Source organism: Bos grunniens, chromosome 24 (genome assembly GCF_055505025.1).
Source record: "Bos grunniens cultivar Pamir isolate PY7600 chromosome 24, Bosgru_T2T1.0, whole genome shotgun sequence".
Taxonomy (NCBI): Eukaryota; Metazoa; Chordata; class Mammalia; order Artiodactyla; family Bovidae; genus Bos; species Bos grunniens.
The window spans coordinates 57456258-57464676 of record NC_141188.1 but is presented as its reverse complement, the minus strand read 5'-3'; the positions used below and the strand labels follow the sequence as shown (position 1 = coordinate 57464676).

At 41.6% G+C, this 8419-nt stretch overlaps 1 long non-coding RNA gene across 1 annotated transcript; it reads left to right on the top strand.

Moving 5' to 3' along the window:
* Positions 1 to 1937: 1937 nt before the first annotated feature.
* On the top strand, positions 1938 to 4898 carry LOC147346329 (uncharacterized). Its single transcript, XR_015153556.1, has 2 exons — positions 1938 to 2157; positions 4356 to 4898. It is a non-coding gene; the product is annotated as an uncharacterized LOC147346329 (long non-coding RNA).
* Positions 4899 to 8419: the final 3521 nt, after the last annotated feature.

The following is an 8419-nucleotide window of genomic DNA, read 5'->3' as shown; positions in this document are numbered from 1 at the left end:
TTCCTTGGAAGAAAAGCTATGACCAACCTAGACAGCATATTAAAATGCAGAGACATTATTTTACCAACAAACATCCATCTAGTCAAAGCTATGGTTTTTCTAGTAGTAATGTATGGATGTGAGAGTTGGATTGTAAAGCTGAGCACTTAAGAATTGATGCTTTTGAACTGTGGTGTTGGAGAAGACTCTTGAGAGTCCCTTGGACTGCAGGGAGATCCAACCAGTCCCATTCTAAAGTAAATCAGTCCTGAATATTCATTGGAAGGACTGATGCTGAAGCTGAAACTGCAGTACTTTGGCCAACTGATGTGAAGAACCAACTCATTTGAAAAGACCCTGATGCTGGGAAAGTTTGAAGGTGGGAGGAGAAAGGGATGACAGGGGATGAGATGGTTGGATGGCATCACCAACACAATGGACATGAGTTTGAGTAGACTCCAGGAGTTGGTGATGGACAGGGAAGCCTGGCGTGAGGCAGTCCATGGGGTTGCAAAGAGTTGGACCTGACTGAGCGACTGAACTGAAAGCAACCAGATATTTACCTCTCTGTGCCTCAATTTCCTCATCTATAAAATTAAGGTGTTTGGCTAGATGACTAATATTATTTACCTTTTCAATACTGTGAGCTCTTTCAACTTTTTCAAAAGTTGGATTCAACTTTTTGAATACAATGGGATCACTCAGGTTCAGTCTCCAGGTAGCTAAACAGTGAAAAAATTGAAGGGTTGGTCTTTCTTCTCTGTCATTCATGTCTGATCTGAAGTCTTGAATGAACACTATTCTATCATGCATTGCAGTTTCCATGGGGAAATAAGTTTCTATTCATTTAAACAATCTAATTCCATCAGTGAGGAAGGAGGCTGCTTAAAAACAAAACAGAAGTATTTTGATAAGTTTTTTAAAATGTCTACTTAAGTTTTTTTTAATTGGAGTATAGTTCTTTTACAATGTTGTGTTAGTTTCTGCTGTACAGCAAAGTGAATCAGCAATGTGTATACATGTATCCCCTCGTTTTGGGATTTCCTTCCCATTTAGGTCATCATAGAGCTCTGAGTAGAGAGCGTTCCCTGTGCTGCACCGTAGGGTCTCATTAGTTATCCATTTTTATACACAGATGCATTTGACTTAAGTTGTAAAGTCCTCACGGTAAACCTAGTTTATAGCCCTTAGTATATGCTAGACACTCTTCTAAGTGGTTTCAGTCATTGATGCATTTAATCCTTCTACCCTAGCCAGTAACACCGCTGCTGTTATCATTTTCCTGTTGGAGACACGGAGACATAGAAGCTGGAACAGCTTGTCCAAGGTCACAGAGTTGTTCAATATAAAGGAGAGCCAGGGTGTGGAGCCCTCTCATCCTGGGCGGGGTTTATGCTCTCAGCCACCACGCTGTGCTGCTTCAGCAGAGTAGAGGTGGCCTTTCACGGGACGCTGACAGCCCTGTCCTTCTACGAAAGGAAAAGAATCTTTGATGCAGCTATGCAAACTCCACACTTGAAAGAGAATAAACAGGAAGTCTCAGTGTAGAGACCTTTAGATGACTGAAATGCCTATCCCAAGGTCATAAAATGAGTTGGCCATGAAGCCAAGGAACCCATCATCATTTCGTTTCCAACTCCTAACCTCTTGTTCACCCCTGGCTTATTCTTGCAGTCGACATCACGGAGAAAAATGAATCTCTTTTAAGAGTTTCTTTCTTAGAGCTTGTCATGCTACAGAATTCTTTACTGTTTGGAGCTCACGATAATATGTGGTCTTTGCTAGAACTCCCGTGGTTTGACACCAGCCTCTCCTCGAGATTATGGCAGCTTTTGTTTTCCTAAAAAGCTGGCCGCTCTCAAAATTTAGGCTTGAGAGAATAGAAGTGACTTTGGTTTGGCTCCAACAAAGCAGTCAAGTGTAACTAATACTGTGTTATTAGCATGGGGTGAAATTTCCAACTTTGCATGTCTTGACGAAACATAGACAATAAAAATTGCGTGGTGACTTTTTCTAACCTTTCTAACCTGTATTTTACTCCCCGAGACCACGATCCACTTTGCATTCTCAGACAATAAGCCAGGGAGCTTGAAAGTGTGCCACTCATGGAGAAGGATGGCTCCCCTAAACAGCCACATTTGGCAAATTGAAGTCTCAAGAAGTCTTAAAAATTTCCAGGTACTGAAATGTTCTCCTTAATGACAGATTGAAATAGTTGTCAAGGCTCCGATGAAGTGAGAATCCTTCATTAAGAGGTTCTGAAAAAATCTAAGGAGCTGAGCTGGTCAAGTCCCCAAGTGTGATAAGAAAACATTTCCTGCATCCCCGTGGATATTTAATTAATCTAATTGTTTTGAGATGTTCTATTTAAAAATACAGTAGGAATAAAACAATACAATGTATTAAAATCACAGTGGTCTTAGTCAAGGCCCATTAACATTCCAAGTATAGAAATCTATACACATATCTTTATTGGGGTTCCTCTAGCATTTCTTTCCTTTAGGCATTTTGGAGGACTTAGAATATGGTGGATGACTTTGAAATGCACTTTCTAGCTGTTGGGAATTAAGTGGTCGGGACAGTGTGATTTTTTTGCATTACATAAGAAAAAAAGAATGCAGTTGACTGCTGCTTCAAATTTATTCTTTGGTGGAAAAAGAGAGCTATGGGAAGAGTCAGAGCCAGTTCACAATCTAATAATGAAGTCAACTTGGAAATGATCTCTTCCTTGGGTTCTTTCTTTTTCTTTTAACTATTTATGTATTTATGCATGCTGCATGGAAACTTCTAGTTCTGGCTTACAGGATCTAGTTTCCTGACCAGGCATGGAACCCGGGCTCCCTGTATTGGGCTTGTGGAGTCTTAGCCACCGGAAGGGAAGTCCTTCTTGGGTTCTTCAGGACTCTTCTTCCCTCCCATATCCCAGCCTGGTGTTGAGTCCAGGCTGCTTTCTTCCCCTGAAATTCTGATAAGGTTCTGACATCGGCTGGCTTTTCCTAATTGTAGACACTTTTTTTTTTTTTTTGCCAGAGAGGAAACATGTATTGGGGTATGAGGAACACTGTCCTCTGAGGTGGTAAAGGCTGGTTCTTGGTAGGGAGGTAGGGAGTAGACTAGAAAAGTTAAACAGTATTAAAAGTTGGGAAACACAAAGCGCTAGTTCAGCCAACTGCAGACTTTGAGAAAAATATTTAAACCCACTGAATACCATTTTTATAAATCACTTGGAAATGGGGGCATTGGCTTGTTATTAATTCTCAAACTTTTAGCCTCAGGATTCATTATTCAAAGGAAAACATTTATGTAGGTTTAGTAAGAGCGAGGGCTTCCCAGGTGGCACTAGTGGTAAAGAGCCTGCCTGCCAATGCAGGAGGCGTAAGAGAGACAGGTTGCATCCTTGGGTCAGGAAGATCCCCTGGAGGAGGGCATGGAAACCCAGTCTAGTGTTCTTGCCTGGAGAACCCCATGGACAGAGGAACCTGGCAGGCTACAGTCTATAGGGTCACAAAAAGTCAGACACGATGGAAGTGACTTAGCAGCAGCAGCAGCAGCAATAAAAGAGAATCAAAGACAGAATTGCTCAGTATGAATGGATCAAGTCTGAGCTCCACTCATCCCCTGGGCTTTCCCTGCAAGGATGCCCTTGCTTGGCCTCATTTAGCCCCAGGAGGGTACCAAGGAACATGATTTGATAACTGGGCCAGATGCACACTGAGGATGTTATAAGGTTCTTCCCAGCAGAGGATACAAATGCAAAGTGAAGATGCTTCCTTACACATGTAGAGATGTGGTCTGTTACACAGACACACACACAAATGTAAAGAATAGTAAATAATTAGAGGACAATTAAGAGATACACTGTGAATTACTCACCAAAGAGAATTCTCTTAGCTTTACCTTTTCCCCAGTGAGACTTTTTGTGATCATGCATTTAGAATAGTGAGTCTTAACCTTTTTGGTATTTGACCCATTTGAGAAACTGGTGAAAAATGCATGTAACAACCACAACATTTTGAAAGAGATTTCAAAGTCTTCCAGATGCCCAAAGTCCAACCACTGGTTGTGGAGCAAGAATTCCACCTCAGAGTTCTCCCACAAATGTAGTTGCTAAGCTTAGATTCACCCAAAGGTGTTTATGGTTGACCCTACCAGATGTACTTGCATTTTTAGTCAGGACTTCTGAAGATGATGTAACTCAAAGCTATGACTCTGACGCTGGGAATTTGGAGACCCATTGGCTGGCCAGTAAGGGGTTATTCTTAGCAGTCTTAGGAAAAATAGATAATATTTTTTTGCAAGCACACAAGTATTATTGTTTTTACTGACTTTCAAATGCCAAAAAGATCCTTGTTTTAAATGCGGCATCCTTATTGCAGGAAAAGGAGCCTGTATTTAGTACCTCCCATTCTTCTGCGGTAGAATTGTCTTCAAAGTTGGCGGCTGAAAGCTCCTACCTATGAGCATGCGTGATGCTCCTCCACAAATAGGTGAAATCTGTTTCCTCTCCCTTCTGGTCCCATCTGACTTTGACTGGGTTTGACCAACAGACTGTGGCAAGAGTGACACTGGGTCAGATATGAGCCTCGCTTTTAAGAAGTCGGTCAGCTTCCGCCTTGGTTCCAGTCCCTCGCCATGCTCTCACTGCACATGAAAGAAGCTTGGACTCAGCTAGTCGATGAGAAGTCACAGGACAGAGGTTCTGGGAGATGAGAGGCTGCTTGGTTGATCTAGCTTCAGCTGAGCTTCCAGCTTCAGCTGAGCTTCCAGCTGGATGGCCCCACACGGGTCCTCTAGCACTACATGTCCAGCAGCAGAAGAACTGCCCAACTGAGCTCAGCCTGCCTACAGACTTCTGAGAAATAACAAGTTGCTGTTTTAAGCCGTTAGGCTTGTTATATAACAATAAATTACTGAAACATTATTCCTCAGGCATTTATAGGCAAAATCTTAGCTTTCCCACATGCAACTCAAAATCCTGAAGCTTTTTCTTAATTTTGAGCTATTTCATCACTACTTCTTGTTTAATATAATTTATTGCTTCCATGCTGAGTTCTCAGAATCACACAGAAAACACATATATCACCAGTTGACTGATGACACAGATGGCTCATCTGTGTCTGAGCGTTCACTTGAGGACTGCCTGACCTTTCTGAAGAGATTCTAGGACTGGAAAGATCGAGTCCATGTGACTTTCAACTTTATGGTAATCATGTAAATCATTAATTCATTGCCTTTCCCCTACTTCAGATACATGGTGCACATCCCCCCGCCCCCCACCTGATAAGTGATCCACAGTGAAAAGCACAAATGGCTTCAATGTAAGGGGGTAGTCTAGTTTGCACATTTAAAAACTGCCAATAATGTATTGGTTATTTTGTTTTCTAAATGACCCTGTTTGGAGTACATCACCACAGCGACCATAAAATGGCTGAGTGAAAAATAAGGCAAAGTAAAACAACGGAAGCAATAACTCAGTGTGCATTGCACGCCTACGAGGGTGTGCTAACAGCCAGAGACGGTTCTCTTTTGGTTTTTTTTTCATTTGGCCTGGTTCTGTCCACCAGTGATTAGGCTAAAGGCCTCGTGCTGATGGCTAGAGGCAGCAATAAAATCATCCATGAGTAGCTTTTCCTCGTGGGTATGGTGTGATTTATGTGTGTGTAGCTCCGACATAACCTCCTCCACCCCTGACCCACCCCATCAAGTTATATAAGTTTTTCAGAGCAAAGAACACAGAAGAATATGCGTTGGGGCAGAGTTTAGAGCATTTGTAGCACAAAATGATCATCATTTATTGATTTTACCGGAAAATAAAGTTGCTGTTGCTGATGTGTGTGTGTGTTTATGTATTATATACGTGTGTGTGTGTGTGTGTGTGTGTGTGTGTGGTATCGTACTTGTGTAAGAAACATAAAGCCATAGTTTTACACAAGGGAGCTTTGGGTAAGACAGAAAGGAAGGAGTGGTTTATTGAAGGGAGAAGGGAGACAGATGTAGGGTGAAAAAGTGCAGTGTTAGCTGCTCGGTCACGTCCAACTTTTTGCAACTCCATGGACTGTAGCCTGCCAAGCTCCTCTGTCCATGGAGTTCTCCAGACAAGAATACTGGAGTGGGTTGTCATTCCCTTCTCCAGGGGATCTTCCTGACCCAAGGATCGGACCTGAGTCTCCTGCACTGCAGGTGGCTTCTTTACTGTGAGCCACCAGATGTAGGGTAGGCAGTTGGAAAGATATGTGTCCTCATCCACCCTGTGGGTCAAAGTTCCATTGTAGAGAGGTGTTCTGGACAGCTTGGGGGAGGTCATGTGTAAGTAAACAACAGCCGCAAGCAAATGAACAAAAGCCCCAAACGGTTTTACCTAAGGGATTTTGTAAGGTCAAAAGGATTTATTTAAGAACAGAATAGTTTTCTTTTTAGTTGGCCCATATATGATTGACTTCTGGATTGTATAACTGTGAGGTAGGGAGATTCAAGTACAAGAAAGAGGAACCATTAGCTGAGTGGGGTGGATTGAGCTGGAGCAGAGGCAAGGCCAGTTTGGGGACAGAGGAAAAAGGAGACCAGGGGTGGCAGGCTTTGGGCTGAGGGAGAAGCAGAGGAAAAGAACACATCAGAAGAAAGGGACCTAACAGACCAGGAAGAGCCAGAGTTGGAGAAAAAGCAAATGGCTAATGAGACACCCACGAGAATGCAGGTGAACATCTCAAGAAGCAATGGAACCTGCAGGACTGTGGCTTTTCTTCCTTCTGTAATGTGACTTTTCAGTGTCTCATACAGAAATATGGGTGTGGACTGACAAGCAGTAAAAGCAAGGAAGCCAGGGTCATGAGTTTTCTGTTTGTGTGGGTTACAAGCCAGTACTAAGTGAGATTCTGTACCTTAATGTTGGTTAGTCATTTAACAATTCACGTCATTGGGCCCCAGGGACAAGGATGAGAGAGTATACATAGCCTCTAGACAAACCAAATTTATAACCAGAGAATGGTGCTTTAATAATTTTATCTCTGCACACCCAGAGAGCATATTGCTGCCTTAATGTTTGTATCATCCTGCCATTAGATCCTTGGTAGAATACTCAATTTTCTTTCTCTGATCTAGAGCTTTTTAGTAGGTTGATGAAGACATGGACAGGGTAGTAGTCCCTTTTGTCATTAAAACTAAAAGTAATTTGTTGTTTTCTACACACACACACATGTGTTTCTTAATCTATTATAATATGGAGACTTAAAAGAAATTCTGTTTGGATCACTATAATCTTCAAATTAATCAGTTTAAAAGGTCCATATTTTCCTTTGTGTCTTTATGTGGATTAAGTTTTATTGTAACAGGAGTTTTGTTTGGTTTTTGGCCATACTGCACAGTCTATGGGATCTTAGTTCCCCAACCAGAGATCAAACCCAAATATATACATATATATTTACTTATTTAATGTATGCATATATATGTGTATACTTACTTATTTAACTTTTCGTTGGAATATAGTTGGTTTACAATGTTGTGTGAGTTTCTGCTGTACTCAAAGTGAGTCACTTATACATATCCATATATCTGCTCTTTTTTAGATTTTTATTTCCACATAGGTCATTACAGAGTTCTCAGTAGAGTTCTCTGTGCTACACAGTAGGTTCTTACTAGTTATCTATTTTCTATATAGTAATGTGTATATGCTATATATATTCTTAAAATTCTTTTTTATTATAGGTTATTGCAAGAGACTGACAGTGGCTCCCTGTGCTACACAGTAGATTCTTGTTTATCTATTTTGTCTACAAGTCGTGTGTATCTGTTAATCCCAAATTGCCAATTTATCCCTCTCCCCTATTTCTCCTTTGATACTCATGGGTTTGTTTTCTGTCTGTGAGTAGGAGTTATATTTTTTCATTGAACTTTTTACTTGGAGAGCCTTATAGATTCCTGTGCAGTTGTAAGAAATAGCACAGGGAGATTGCATACACCCCTTGCCCGGTTCCCCCAACTGGTACCGTCTGGTAACACTGGAAACGTGTGCCCCAGGATGCTGATGCTGACTCAGTCAAGACACACAGTGTTTCCACCACACAAGGCTCCCTCCTGATACCCTTTGATAGCCAAGCCCACCCCTCTCGCACAGCGTGGGTATACCACCATTTGGTTAACCAACCACAGTTTGCACAGTTCGGACATCTGGTTGTTTCTAGGTTTGGGTTATTATTAATAAAACTGCTATAAACATCCATGTACAGGTTTTTCGTGTGAACATAAGTTTTCATTTCTCTGGGAGAAATGCCTAAGAGTATAATTGCTGGGTTGTATAGTAGTTGCTAGTCTAGTTTTTAGAGAGACTGCCAAACTGTTTTCCAAAGTTCTAAACTGTTTCCATTTTACATTCCCACTAGCGATGTATGAACGATGCAGTTTCTTCGTATTCTTGCCAGGATTCGGTGGTGTCACTCTTTAATTT